Source organism: Vombatus ursinus, unplaced genomic scaffold, assembly GCF_900497805.2.
Source record: "Vombatus ursinus unplaced genomic scaffold, bare-nosed wombat genome assembly UNPS02014946.1, whole genome shotgun sequence".
Lineage (NCBI taxonomy): Eukaryota > Metazoa > Chordata > Mammalia > Diprotodontia > Vombatidae > Vombatus > Vombatus ursinus.
Window position 1 is genome coordinate 2,538,121 of NW_020954724.1, and position 15,580 is coordinate 2,553,700.

General features: G+C 38.2%; 1 protein-coding gene across 2 annotated transcripts in view; it reads right to left on the bottom strand.

Moving 5' to 3' along the window:
• Positions 1 to 15,580, bottom strand: part of CTTNBP2 (cortactin binding protein 2) — a 196,785-nt gene that overhangs the window by 16,192 nt on the left and 165,013 nt on the right. The window lies entirely within an intron of this gene.

The window sequence follows — 15,580 nt, forward strand, 5'->3', positions numbered from 1 at the left end:
GGAAAGATGATATTTGTAACTCATGAGACCTTTGTCAGTATTAAGGTAGTTGGAGGGGAAAAAATTATATGTATGTATATATAGATATAGATAGATAGAGGGCACAGGGTGAGTTGAAAATGAAGGGGTCATATCTGGAGAATAAAATTAAGGGGTGAGAGAGGAATATACTAGGAGAAGGAGAAAGGGAAAGGTAGAATGGGGTAAATTATCTCACAAAAAAATAGAAAAAAAAGGCTCTTACAGTGGAGAGGAAATGGGGGAAGGTGAGAGGGAATGAGTGAATCTTATTCTCATAGGATTTGACTTAAAGAGGGAATAACATACACAGTCACTTGGGTATGGAAATCTGTCTTACCCTACAGGAAAATAGATGGGGAAGGGGACAAGAGAGTAGGGGGATGATAGAGAGGAGGGCAGATTGGGAAAGGGGTAATCACAAGCAAATACTTCTGAGGAGGGACAGGGTCAAAAGAAAGAACAGAATAAATGGGGGGGCGGGATAGGATTAAGGGAAATAGAGTTAGTTTTTCACAGCATGTCTACTATGGAAGTGTTTTGCATAACTGCACATATATAACCTATATTGAGTTGCTTGCCTTTTAAATGAGGGTGGGTGGGGAGGGAGGAAGGGAGAAAATTTGGAACCCAAAGTTTTGAAAACACATGTTTAAAAAAAATGTTTTCACATGCAACTGGGAAATAAGAAATACAGGAAATTGGATACAGAAATCTATCCTGCCCTACAGGAAAGTAGAAGGGGAAGGGGGGGAGAGAGAGCAGGGAAAGCAGACTAGGGGAAGGGGTATTCAGAATGCATGCCATCTTGGGGTGGGGGAAGGGGTGAGATGGGGTGAAAATTTGAAACTCAAAATCTTGTGGAAGTAAATCTTGAAAACTAAAAATAAATAAATTTACTAATTATTAAAAAAAAAGAAAGAAAAGGTGTAAAGACTGCTATGAATAAATTCTCACTTGGATTCCCCATGAGGCAGTGAATGTTCTGAGAGTTTGGAAACAAGAGCTAACACAGAGGAATACCAGAGACCTTGAGTCACTATGGATGCTGGACTTGTTCTGAGTATAAGACAACATTTGTAAAATGGTGGAAGGGGCTGGCCTTGATGACCTCTATGGTCCCCTTGAGCTCTAAATATACAATCATCTGATCGGATGTTTGCCTTTCAGTTATTGCCAAGTAACTGCTATGTATACACAAGGTCATACAAGAGGAAGAAGAAGGTTAAAGGAGGATATCACTTTATCAAAGAGAATGAAAAAATGGAAAAGCTTCAAGGTAAACACAAAGAAGAAAGGATGTTAAGAGGCAGAAGGGAATCGTGACCTGTCAGAAGGTTGGGCAGTGGAAGAATATGATGATACACAGAGGATGACAAGGGAAGAAGGTCCACTGAACAGTTGGAGGTGGCCGTACCAGCGCTGGAGCAATGCAATGTCTATACCTGTCTTTGCTGCTAACCAGTCGTGTCTGATTCTTCATGACCAGATCTGCAGTTTTCTTGACAAAGATACTAGAGTGGTTTGCCATCTCCTTTTACAGCTCATTTTTACAGATGAGGAAACTGAGGCAAATAGGATTAAGTGACTTGCCCAGGGTCACACAGCTAGGAAATGTCTGAGTTCAGATTTAAACTCAAGTCTTCCTGACTCCAGGCCTGCCACCCTATCTACTCTTCTACCCATATGGCAAACAGCAGTATATAAACATTCAGTGAATCAACAAATGAAAAAGTATGCAAAAAACATCTCCAAAAGAACTGAGGACAGTGTACACTGGAAAAACAACAATAACAACAAACCCAGCTGTATATTTATAGCCTAAAACAAAATGACTAAAAAATGGCTACTTGCTCTAGTGGATTGAATAACAAAACATCCCTCCAAGGTAACATCAGCCATTAAGGGTTAATCTTTAAGTTCAATCAGATAACCAGTACAGAATCTGCCTAGGTGGAGAATTGTTTCAGGAGATCCCTACAAGCACAAAAGGCCCAATTCTAGCACAGACATGCCCCTCCGTGTTGTGAGTAGTACTCTCCCAGAGACTGAGGTAGTGTACGGGACATTGTGCCCCTGGGTATTAGAAGTAGGAAATGCTAGTATTTCTGTTCTTTCTATATCTTTGAACTAAATATCCTATTATAAAAGATAACATGGTTCAATGGAATTAATTTGCTAATCATTGGCAGTAAGTATGGGAAACAACACAGGGGTTGATTAGAGAAATACATACCATCTTCTCAGATATATCCCTAGACATATGAATTCTTAGATAGTATTTTCTTTAACGTGGCTTAGTGCAATAGGGAAACCAAACGAACAATGGTTTTGGAGTCAAGGGAACTCAGTTCAAATCTCAGCTCTCACATACTACCCTTATGACTTGGGTAAGTTATAACCTTTCTGGGCTTTAGTTTTCTCATCTGTATAACTAGGGCATTGTACTACACGACCTCTGATGTCCCATCCCACCTTTAAATCTACCTAGATTTCAGTAAAGTATTTAACAAAACCGCTCATCCTATCCTTATGGACAAAATGGGGACATAAGTGCTAAGAAAGTTAGGCAAATTCTGGGGTAAATTTACTGTTGATAGTCATAATAATTTGTTTTTCCCTTCTTTTTTTTTAATGTCAATTCTCTTTAGGTACTCATAAAACTGCGATGTTAGAATCCAAGTGTGGTTGCATTCATGGAGAAAAGTTTGTTAAAATGGTTTTTATAAACCTCTTCCATTTTTTTTCTGTTGCTAGTTTTCTTTCCGTTTTCCTTTTTGATTATCTTTGGGATGGCTTTGCTTAGTTGGATATCTTGTCAGGCACTCTTTAAACTTGTTTTACCCTCCATTGCTTCTGTCTGCTTATGAGTCAGTACTACTAAGAACCATCCATCATCCTTTATAAGATTACAGAGGAGTTTATATTCTTATGTAGCATTGCTTTTGGTAGTCATCTCTTTCGGTTTGGCAAGTTTATTGACTAAGGCACTGTCTGGGCTCTTTTGGTGACTTTGTTGTGACAGCTAATTTACATTAGTTTAACTTCTGGATGAATTATTAGCATTACTGTTGTAATTCTGCTGTCCATATCTAATTTCTGATTTTCAATAATTTAAAAAAAATAATTCAAGGTTAAATTATTTTGCTATATGGAGAACCATGTTTGAGATGATACACTTGGGAGGGTGTTGACTGACATAAAAGGTATCTGAAGGAGGATATGACACTAAAGACACATAAAAAATTTTGAATCTCATTAAGAAAAAACTGATTCAGAGGACATCAGTAACTACTAACCTACATACTTATTCTTTGACCTATTCAAACTCTTTGTGACAATTATATATACAGTAAGGGCAACTTTGATGACGGTGTTACTACAGAACATGTAAGCACTTGCAAGAAATATTCAGCAATGGACCACATCTTTATCATTTCACAATTAATGGAAAAAGGTGGAGAAAATAAGATCTTTGATTACAAAAACCAACCAACCAAACAAAAAAAAAACCACCTTGATTTAATAGAACAAAATACCATCTTATGGAGTCTTCTATAGCAAGGCATCTCCCATCTAAAGATCAAGATAATTCAGAATTTCTTTGAAGATATGACAACAGAAATTACCCTGTTCAATAATCCTCTGATTCGAAGCAAGGGATAAAATGGGGAGATATATGTGTGCCAAAGATATGTGTTAGTGTGATGGAGGAAATCTAGCATAGATTTTAAGTCAAGGAGAGATTCCCTAAGTGAGGTTCTCCAGATGCTTCTGTTTGTAGTTGATGTTGAATTGGTTACATCAAGCCTCAGGACACTGCGGAGAATTTGGAAGAAATCTATAATTATTCTAAGGAATTCAACTTCTCCATCCTAAAAGGAAATGCCAAATGGATGAAGGATACCTATATGTATTTAGAAGGCCATTCTCCAGAGCCCATCCAAATATGTATATGTGGAGAGATAGTACAGATGGAGAATGAGGTCAGCTCAGAGTTGAAAATGATGGGCAAAGTGGATTGGATTGTTTTCAGGAAATCATAGTTTTTATTAATCTCAAGGTTTCCATGAAAGAAAAACTCCAGCTTTGCATTATTAACATCTTATCAGTGTTACTGCATAGCAGAGAAACATGGCAAAGGAACAGTATTACTCTTGATGAAGAGCCAAAGATCACAGTACACACACATACAAGGGGCTTATGGTAGGTTTCAACACATAAAAGACAAGTAACTCCTTAGAAGAACAGAAGTAAAAGACATCATCATACAATGGTATGAAAGGAAGACAAGATAGGCTGGTCACATGACAAGAGCAAAGGATGACAAAGTGGACAACCAGAGCGCTCCGTAAGTATTTTGGGGGGAATACTTCTGGCATGATCCCCACTGACGAACTTACCAGGAATATAGATTGGAGTCAAGTAGGATGGATCACTATTTGCATCACTGGAGGGAACTTGCAAATTAATGAGACCCATAATGTGTTATACCTTGGTAGAGTAATTTATAAATAATGATGTTAAATATCTCACAACCTTTTACCTTTTCTTAAACTGGGAATTGACTGTAAAAGATAGTTTTATTTGAAATGCTAAAGACAAAAGGCACCAGGGCCTCTGTGAATAGAACAAAACAAACTGAGGCTAAACTACCAATTAGGAGAAAAAGAACTATGCCCTGGCTTTTTATATTCATATGACAATAAAATCATAGATTTAGATCTACAGGGGACCTTAGAGATAATCTAGTCTCACTCTCTCATTTTACAGATAAAGAAACCAAGGCCCAAAAAGTAAAATGGCTTGTCTGAAGGCAAACAGCATTAAGTAGCAGCAGCTGTATTAGCCCAAAGTGGTAGACTGCAAATCCACTGTTCTTTCTGTGATAATATATTGCTTCAACATACTTCTGCTAACTTAGAGCAGAGTCTTCCAGGGTGTGGCTGGGATGCCTTCTGATATGTACTGTAACTAAGATGAAAACTGATAATGGGGATGGAACAATGTGGAAAATTAAGTGTTTAAGCACTAGCTATTTAATGTGTTTATATGGCTACAAGAAAGATAATTATAAGCATAAAGGCAAGAACTACATAATATAAAATGTCAGATATCCATTTCATTGAAGCTTTTTTTTTTTAAAGGAGGGTATTCATTACTTCATTCCAATCTAACTCACTGGATAGCACAAAACATGACTTGTAGGTCCTTCTAAATGTTTCTCAAATATCTGTAAAAAACCAGACTAGTTGAATGACAAAAGGGAACTGATTTGTTGCAGTTTTATTTTGCATGTAGACATTATGGGGAGGGGGGTCACAGCAGTGAAAATATATGAAAGGAGGTAATTATTATGTGTCTTGTGATTATCCGGACACAGTGAATAATAAAGGGAAGGGAATGACCCATCTGCTAAGGCATTACTGAGAAACAGATGGTACAGAAGCAGACCAATTAAATTCCCTCCGTGCTTGAATTCCCATAAGAAATTACAGCTTCTTAAAATGTAACTAGCCTCTTGGACTTCGCAGTATCACCCCAACTTGCAATTCTATTGGGGAAAGTGGTGAATAAAAATGATTAGAAAACACTCTGAAAATATGATGGGCTGCAAAATGACAGGCTGAGGTGGGTGTTCATCACTGGGAGCAACAGGAAGCATGGTGAGTCTTGGGTAAAGAATCCTGCCATTATCTTCATATGTCCTCAGGAAATTGGTATGGGTAGATGACAAGGAAATGGAAAATAAGTGTTCTGTGCAGTCTGTACATATTATTCCCCAGGGCAGAAACTGTTTGTATGAGAGAATGCATGCAAAAATCACCCCTCTTCAATGGATCTATGACCTCTTCAATGTAGGTATTCCCTGTGCTGTGGCATGTTTCAACAACCCATCCATTCCTTCATGTCCTAGGTAATTTGTGTCCATGATGTGCAACAAATCCTCCACAGAGGGTCCACCTAAAAGGCTATGGGCTTTTTGTATTTCATGGGTACAATGTAGCATTCAGGCTGTCCACTGGTCATTGCTTTTTTGTCAAATGACTGGCCCCAATGCTTGTATATGTGTCTATATTCCTGAGTCAGATTCACAAGTCTGAAGATAAATGGTGGGTAAAAAGCTGTCATCCCTGTGCCTAGGATACACTCCCCTTTCACTTCTGTTTTGTAGAATCCCTTGTTTCATTATTACTCAACGTTCAGGTCAGATAAAACCTCCTATACGAAGCCTTTCTTGATCCTCCAGCTTCTATTTTCCCATGCTCTGCAACAATTACCTTATATTTACTCTGTATACATTTTGCATACACTTAAATTTATATATGTTGTTAACCCCAAGGGAAGTAAGCTCCTTGAATGCCGGGACTGTTTCATTTTCATTAGGGTCTTTGTATCCCCTGGGCTAAACACATTGTAGGTGACTGAAAATGCTTCCTGAATGACCATGGGGAAAGACTGGGCCTAGGTCAGTGAGGGACAGCAACAGTAAAAAGGAATACAGAATATGACCAGTGCACTGTCTATTCAATATGAAGGAGAACTAATTGCTGAAAAGTAAAACACATTTGGAATTCTTCTTTCATGAATGATGTGTCATTAGAAAACCCAAAAATGAGAGAGTTAAATAACAATGCTTCTTAAAAACTCCTAATAATACTTAGATCTAAGACTCAAGACTACCTAAGACTATGTTACCAGAACCATAAGATCATAGATTAAGAGCCAGGAGGAATCTTAAAGATCTTCTAGATCAGAGGTTTCAACCATGAGGCCAGCAAAACTCCCAAGTGCAGCTGGAACCAGATGAATGTAAAAGATGTTTAACACAATAAATAAAAATATAACATAATACAGTTCATGGTAATTTGTGGTTTTCTAAGTCAATAAGTGGCCCTCTTGAGGTATCTGTTTCTATTTGACACCATTAGCTAGATTAACCTCTTCATTTTGCAGATGAGGAAATTGAGGCCCAGCAAGTTGGCAACTAGTTCAAGGTCACACAAATGTATGACACAGCTGAGATATAAACTTGGGTCTTTAGATTCTAAATCCAGTGTGTTTCAACCTTCATCCTTTGCTATTTCTGGGGGGTGGGTGGGAATGAATTTAAGATGTTGCTGGTGGAGAACACTCTAAATGAGCAAGCTCCTAATGAGTGAATGAAAAAACATGTATCTTAAGTGTTTACTATGGGAAAATCATTGTGTGAAGCACTAGGAACAGTAAAAATAAACAAACAAACAAACAAACAAAAGCCAAGGAGCTCATGTTCTGCTCTGTCTCTTAACAGTTTGACGGAGCTACTTACGGGTATTTCAAGGGTAAGTGACTTCGGTCAGTCACACAGCCAGTATGTTGGACTTCAGCACAGGACTTCCTAACTCTGAGGCAGGCTTTCTGTCACTGTATCCACCTCTCTCCCTTTCCTGATACTCTTCTTAAAAGTTGTATGATTACTGTCAATCATTTACATTTATGAAATCAGAAACATCTAAAACTTACAGGTGGTAGAATCTAAGAAGTGAAGAAGGAGTGAGTTCAGCAGCAGCTTGTGCTAAGAATTATAGATAGGAGACAGAATTCTACGTAGGAGGAACTGCAAATAGGCCAGACTGGCTAAATTATAGTGTGTGAAGGGAAGTAATAATGTGTGATAAGTCTGGAAAAGTAGACTAGTGCCAACCAATCTATGGGAATTGTCAAAATGGGCAAGATGTCAGGTCAAGGTATGAGAGATTCAAGGATGCTATTATATGAACATTTTTGTAAATACTGACAGTTTAGGTAGAGAGTCAAAGAAATTCAGAAAGGGACTGACAAATTTGAGCAATACAGTGATGAAGGGACTTAAGGTTACTATGAAAAGAGAGAATAGGTATACTAAGAATGAGAGTGCTTGTGATTAAAGGGAAATTTCAGTTTGATTATCTTGGACGCAAAACACTGCTGAGTGATAAATTCTCAGGTTTGGCTATGTCTATGAATAACTAATGTGAAGAGTAGGTGGAAGGCATTAGACTTGAAGAGGTTTAGGAAGTATGAGGACAGGAATAGGCATCAATGTAGATGCTGATCTTATAAAAGATGAATTTGAGAAAAGAAATGCGAGTCAGGTGTTACAGTTACTGAGGAAATTGGAGGACTGACCTAGAAGATGCTGGAGAGTAGAAGCAGAAAATTGAATATCATTTTAGTCCATCATCCATCCTGTGATCCTCACCCCCCCCCAAAAATCCCTGTGATTTGAATTTTAAGGTTCTCTTCCAGACCTAAATAACTAGGTTTATAGACGGGGGAACAAAGAAACTGAATTCCTCTTTTTGAAGTCTAATAGTGGTTCATAATAATTTTCTAGTCAAGAACATGAAGAAAAACACTTGATTTCATTGAAATTATTTTCTCTTCATGTTCTTGACTAGAAAAGGACAAAAGAAAAAAGAAGCATTCAACCAAGATGATGCTGGTTCAGTCAGAGTCACCTCCACTTTCTGAAAGAAAGGAAAACAAAGGTGTAATAGAGAGTGCTCTTACACAAAAAAAGATGACAAAAGAGTGTCACTTTGCCACCTGCTGGTTGGTGATATTATGCATTCCAAAGTCTGGACTAAGGCACAGGGAAAACCCATGCTATAATCTTTTCTGGAAAAAAAAAACAACCTATTTTTTTTGGGGGGGGGAAGAATACAATGGCTATTTGTTCATTAATTATTGTCTTAGCTTACATTCTTTCAATTTCTCCCTTAAAATAGCCATGACGGTAAAGTGAAGGACTGATTGCCAGCAGGTGAAAGGCCATTATTATAAATTTCCTTTTAAGGCAAAGTAAGGTGTGCTGAATTGCATTGGGTTTAGCCCACTTCCGATAATATTCTATTTAGACAATACTTCATTGTAGCAATTCCATGATAAAGCTCAAAAGGAATTTGTGGCACATGGAATGTCTCCATTAGATTGTCAAATGAGGTCACACAGTCAGCCACAATCAATACTGTATGTGGGACACTGTAGTAACTACAGAAATCAAGGGTCTACAAAGAGTTAATTCAGACTAATTTGTAACCTTCAAATCTAGGGGCCTTAGACACTGCCATCTCAAGCCACCAGTTTGCTTATATTTAGATCTTAGAATCAGGGAGCTGAAAGGGGGTTGAGAAATCATCTAACTGCCTCAATTTACAGGTAAGGAAACAGAGGGTCAAAAAAACTTGCCTATGGTCCCATAGCAAGTTGGGGGCATGATTAGTACTAGAACTTAGGTTACTCTCCACTGCCCCAGGTGGACATTTCACACAGGGCATCTTTTCCATGCTACAAAGGCAGCAAGTGCTAACAGCCTTGTTAGATGGAGTTTCACAATGTAAACATTGTGGCTTTAAATCTATTCCAAATGCTGCCTAGATACTCTGGAATTTTCATATCCTCTGAAATCACCTTGCCCAAATTACTTCATTTTTATTGTGCCCTTAGTCAAAATTTTGCTTATTCAAAAATAAAAACACAAAGTATGATAGAACATTATGGAATATCACATTCCTACTCGCCAAATAGCATTTAAAGAAGGAAAAAGAAGTCTACATTAAAAAACAACAACAACAACACGGGAAAAAAAAAACCTCTTCACACTCTGATGCTAAAAATAACTCACTAAAATCATTTCAGTTGTATCCTACTGGGGCTTAAGCCTAATGAGGGAATGAAAAAGCATGGTGCTTTGAAGTCATGGTGACAGATAAGCATTAATAAATTATTATTCTCCCAACGACCAATCCATAGTTGGTTCTACTCTTCTATATTGTTGTTTTGTGTGTGTGTGTGTGTATGACCTATGGGGATGTAAAAGAGTAGAACAGGATGTAAACTGAAACTAGCAAAACCCACTGTGCAATCTAAATATATTAGATGACTCTTAAGGCTAAGCTCCCATGAGTGATTTTGTGTCATGTTCATTCATGGTTTCTCTAAGAAATCACATCTAACCTTTCAGTAACTAAATCCAAAAGCTTCCTAGCACCTCAGTCATGCAAACTACCTCAAGTTAATCCTATTTAAATCTTTACTTTGCCTGCTTTTCATTCAAGCTTCCATTACTAGTGCATGTTAACATATTAACATATGCTTTTATATTTAGTGATTTCAATGTAAAATTGTGGGCAGGTGTGTAATAGGATGGTGAAAAATGTCTCGGAAAATATGGTTCAGAAGTAATAAACGGGCTTAAAGGCTCATACACAGAAGCCTGGTAAATCATGAATACATCTAAAAAAGATTCAGAAAGGGTTGGACATGGCAAAGACCAAATAACTAAACGTGAAATAGACATATTTTAAAGAGAGGAAATAGCTTATTACTGATGTAGGAATCATTTCTGAATAAACCGTCCATTTACAGTCAGACCACTGTGTTAGAACAAAGATCAGAATTAATACCAAACTTAAAGAACAAAAATGACAAAGAAATAAGATAAGGAATTAGGGGAAAAAAAAGGAGGGGGGCAGGTAGGTGGTGCAGTGTACAGAGCACTGGCCCTGGAGTCAGGAGGACCTGAGTTCAAATCTGACCTCAGACACAACTTCCTAGCTGTGTGACCCTGGGCAAGTCACTTAACCCCAATTGCCTCACCAAAAAAAAAAAAAAGGCAAGGAATGAGAATAAAATTAGATATTTCATGAATGTAAAAGGAAAACAATGATTTCACTCTTGTGTCGCTATTGTTGTTGTTGACATTACGTCCAATCTTACCAAATTCTAAGAAGCAGGACAGTACATTTCCAAAAAAGGAACAGCTGAGACATAATGATGACAGCTACACTGCTTCCCTCTCTAAAGTCTGTCATTCAATCCACAAGCCCATTTGGCTTTTTAAGCTCCATTAAATGTGTCCCTAAAACACGAGTAACAAAAATGATCCAAAACAAAAACAAACACACAAACGTAAACCAAAATTCTCTCTCTTTCTAAAATTCATAGCACTTTTCAGCCTCATAAATTGTTTTACTGGTTCTGCTCACAACATTGTCCGTCATCAGTTTGTATAAGTCTTTCCAGGTAAGATGCTATAAATATTTTTTATACATATGGGTCCTTTTCCTTTTTCTCGAATCTCTCTGGGATCCAGGTCTAATATTGCTGTTAATGAATAAAAGAGTATGCACAGTTTAGCAATATGGGAGTGGGGGAAGAGTTCCAACCTGCTTTCCAGAACGACTGGACCAAGTCACAACTCCATTGACAAGGCATTAATTAAGATCCTTGTCCTACATTCCCTCAAACAATTGTCATTTTCCTTTTCTTTGCCAATCTAATGGGGGGGGAGTCAGAGTTTTTTTTGTAATTTGAATTTCTATAATTATTAGTGATTTAGACTATTTTAAAAACATAGTTGTTGATAGTTTTGATTTCTTCCTTTGAGAACTGCTTGCAGATATCCTTAGATTGTTTAGTGGGGAATGGCCCTTGTTATTGTAATATATTTGAATCAGTTCCTTTTATATATCTTGGATATGAAATATTTACTAGAGATTTTTAAAAAATTTCTGCAGAGTTTTTCATAGTTCACTGTTTCCCTTCTAATTTTAGCTGCATTTCTTTTGTACGTGTTAAAATATTTTAATATCCTATTGTCTATTTTATATTCGGTGATCTCTGTCAGCTCTATCACTGACTGAATGTAGTACTGGGCCTGAAGTCAGGAAGACCTGAGTTCAAATTTGGCCTGAGACACTAGCTGTGATGGGTGGTGGCCTGTCACAGCTGAACTGTTCTTAATCCTTTCCCTTTCGGCTGGGTGCAATTGGTGACCATTCCTAAGCATGTACCTTTATTTACTTTTTTAATAAAACTAGTTTTATTTCTCATAAACATTTGTGATAGGCTCAGATGTGTATTTCCTCGTGTCAGTGGAGAGGACTTGGAGTTAGGAAAACCTGATGATTCAAATCCAGCCTCAGACACTGACTGGCTGTGTGACCCTGGACAAATAACTAATTTGAGTTTGCCTCAGTTTCCTCAACTATAAAATGGGGATAATAATAGCACCACCTTTCTGGTGTTGTAAGGGTCAGATGAGATATCTGTAAAGTACTCAGCACAGTGCCTGAACATAAGTAGGTATTTAAATGTTTGTTCCCTTCTCTCCCCTTCTATAGCTCATGTTTGGTTGTAAACTCTTCCCTTTCCATAGTTGTGAATAGTATTTCCTTTTTCATTCCTTTAATTTGTTTACTTTGTAATCTGTTATAGCTATCTCCTGCCTCTGAGCACTTACTAAAGCAGTCCTTTCTCAAACTAAACTGCCAAGCATTCAAACTCTACTGCAGAGAGTGCAACTACAATGGGTCGGCCATGTTGTTCACGTATGCTCATTTAAAAGACAATTTTATGGAGAAATCACACAGGGCAAGTGCTCACATGGTGGTCAGAAGAAGCGATACAAGGACACTCTCGAGGTATCTTTTAAGAACTTTGGAATTGTTTGTATTATATGGAAGACACTGGCAAGGAACGCCCAGCATGGCGTGCCCTCATCAGAGAAGGTTCTGTGTTCTATGAGCAAAGCAGAAATGAAGTAGCTCAAAAGAAACATGAGATGCGAAAATTGAGACAATCTACCCCAAATGTTGACATGGACTATTTGTGCCTGACCTATGGTAGAGCATTCCGATCTCATATTGGTCTGATCAGCCACAGTGGAACACGCTGTAACTTGACTCTAGCATAGCGATGTCATTTTGGTCCTCAACAACCACCATCCCACCTCACTCCACCCCACCCCCTTCCTTCTCAACCCAGCCTCTCAGACTCCTTATCTTTCTTCAAAGATTAGTTCAGGAGGCATCTCTTCTTTTGAAGACTGCCCAGACCTCTCTATCTTCCATTTTTGCCTTTGTATTTCCAGTGCATCTCCAGTCATCCCAATTGACATCTGGCCACTGGATCCAGCTGGCTCTGGAGGAGAAAGTGAGGCTGGTGACCTTGCACAGCCTTCCCTCACTCAAATCAAAGTCAACTGCAAGTCATGTCATCATCTTCCTGATGTCATGGTCCTCTTCGAGAATGAAGGATAAACCACAACCACATAGCCTAACAAAATAAATCTTGGGGATTCTACGTGCACAACAAATTTTTCTGAATTAAATTGAAATTGTTAGTCTTTTTCATATAGTTCTCTTCCCTACCCTCTACTGCAGGGTGGGCAGTTTAGATAGGAATAGAGTGCTATACCTAGAAACAGGAAGAGCTGGCTTTGAATCTTTCTACAGATATATATTTTTTTTAGTTTTGGGACTCAGTTTCCTCATCTGTAAAAAAAAAAAAAAAGGATAATACCAATACTTGCCTCAAAGGATTCTTGTGAAGACCAAACAAGATGATGTACATGAAGTGTCTTTGAAAACCTTTAAGGGGCTATAAACTTCAGGTATTATTTTTGTTATTATTCCATCTTGCATATATATAGTTAATTCTTTTGAGAAGTATATATGTTTACACATATTTATATTAAGTTCCCTCTCATTAGATCTGCCTCATGGCTCTAGCCTTCTCACAACTTTTTGTATCCTGATTCTGTCGGCCAATGTCACAGCTTTTCATTGCAGCCCCATGTCTTCCATAAATTCAGTAAGCATGCCAACTATAAATTCATTTATTTTAACTACTTATAGGTCCCATTCTTACTCATATTTGCTACAATTTTTCCAATCTGAAGACCACTCTCAGAGAGAGGGTGAAATTGAAATAGCTGTTGATCAGTTCCGGTTTCTCTCTGTCATCTGTTAACATTAAAGTTACACTTACGCCCCACAATTGCTGGGTTATTCTTTCTAACAGAACAGTGCATAGAGAACTGGACTGGAGCCAGGAAAAGCTGGGATAAAATTCTGCCTCTACTATATACTGGTTCTATAATCTAGGCAGGTCACTCAACCTTTTTATGTTTTAAGCAACTCTCTAAAAGTGCTAGTAAAGTTGCTGGCCTGAATGGGTAGAGGCAGTTGTTTCTTCCAGGAATGCCCTATATCAATGGAGTGACAGGTGCAGACCCTATCCCTTATTCTCTCTGAACACAGTCTTCATTTAAAACCAATGTTACAGATTCAGAGGTGTCTCTAAAACTACCATGACAACCTTTCCATGAGATACTAAGAGATACTAAGATACATGAGGTCATCATATTATCATATTAATTATTATATTACATATTTGCTATATTTGTTGTCAAAAGCTCAGATAAATAATAAATATAACAAATCTATAATGTTAATATGATAATAAATCATAAGACCTGTGATTTCATTGTGATAGGGAATTTCCAGGAGAGGCAATGCCCTTTACCAGTGCAGCCTGACAACTTTTCTGTAATTTGTAGTTTTATAAAATTGTCCAGAATATTTGGAGGTTAAGTTACTTGTCGAGGATCACTCAGGAGGTAAAACTGGCTCCAAGGCCATCAGATCTTTATGCATTATGCCACACTCCCACTGCTGTGTCAAAGGAAGACGTGTAAAATGTCCTACTGCTTTCTACGTGAAGCGTCACTCAAGGTATCATCTAAAGAGTGATCACTGTACTATGATGTTTCCTGACAAGTTGATCTCTCGTGGTGTAACACTGCTTCAACCTTCTGCCTAAAGCCTCCAAAGAGAGGTGTTTCTTTTTGGTCAGGCAATCAACAAGCATGAATTATATGCTTACTGTGTGTGAGGTACTAGGATATGTGATGGAGATATAAAGTAAGGGAAAAACAGTTCCTGCCCGCAATGAGCTCATTTTCTAACAGAGCACACAACATGTAATTAACTAGTAAATTCTCTGCAGTAAGTGGAATTCTGTTGTTGTGGTTTGTCCTTTGGTCTCGAAGAGGACCATGACATCAGGAAGGTGATGCCATGACTTGCAAGTGAATTGGATTTAAGTGAGGGGGGCTGTGCAAAGTCATCAGCTTCACTTTCTTTTCCAGAGCCAGAGGTTTTTCCAGAGGGTCCAGTGGTTAGATATAGATCAGGATGACTGGAGATGGCCCCAAATGGAATGTAATTTCAGAACTGAAGACACTAGAAGCTAGAGGGACTGAGGGAAAAAAATCATATAGGAAGCAGAACTTGAGCTGAGTTTTGAAGGAAGCCAAGGACACAAAGAAGCAGAAGTAAGGAAGGAGAGAATTCCAGGCCAGGGGAACAGTCTGGAACAAAGACAGGAAATGGAATATTGTATGTAAGGAATAGTAAGTAGGCTGGCATAGCTGGTTTGGGGAGTTTGTAGTGGGGACTAAACTGTAAAAAGATTAGAAAGGTAGGAATGAGCCAGATTGCGAACAAATTTAAATTTCAGAAAACTATATCAAATGCTGGATGTAAGAGTTTGCTGCTCAAGTTGAGTGTGTGGGTGGGGTGGGGTGGGGTGGGAGATGACATGGTCAGACTTGCATTTTAGGAAAATCACTTTGGCAGCTGAGTGGGGAGAGACCAATTAGGAGGCTATTGCAATAGCCGAAGTGAAAGAGGATGAGTGCCTTACTGGGAGGTTGTGTGAGTGAGAAGAATAGGATGTGTATGAGATACAT